This window comes from Phalaenopsis equestris, unplaced genomic scaffold (genome assembly GCF_001263595.1).
Source record: "Phalaenopsis equestris unplaced genomic scaffold, ASM126359v1 Scaffold000820, whole genome shotgun sequence".
NCBI lineage: Eukaryota > Viridiplantae > Streptophyta > Magnoliopsida > Asparagales > Orchidaceae > Phalaenopsis > Phalaenopsis equestris.
In genome coordinates this window covers 178,620-179,001 of record NW_018165260.1, presented here as the reverse complement: position 1 = coordinate 179,001, position 382 = coordinate 178,620, and positions in this window count along the sequence as shown.

Sequence of the window (382 nt, the reverse complement as noted above, 5' to 3'; positions counted from 1 at the left end):
TTCACACAATCACAGTTTTGGAACTACGAAAAGGGGAAGTTTGTGTGATAGCAAGAAAAAAAAGGAAAGTAATGGAAGGGAAGGAAAGGTTCACATCTTGATATCGGGAGAAGAGGTAAATTTCGGTTCTTACAGAAAGATGAGCAGGAACAGTGTAATTTTGGTAGTTTCAAGTTTGAGAAATGTACATGCATACCACAGAGTTCTTATGTACTAACGGATCCAACATCCAAAGTTAAATATTTACCCACCTTGATGTCACAAGCCTACGCATGAAAAGGTTTATTTCACTTTTAAAAAGGTAGGGATAGTGATATTTTTTATGTGACGCTAAAAATTTGAATGGCATGCATGTAAATATGAATCTTTAGGTGTTAGATAT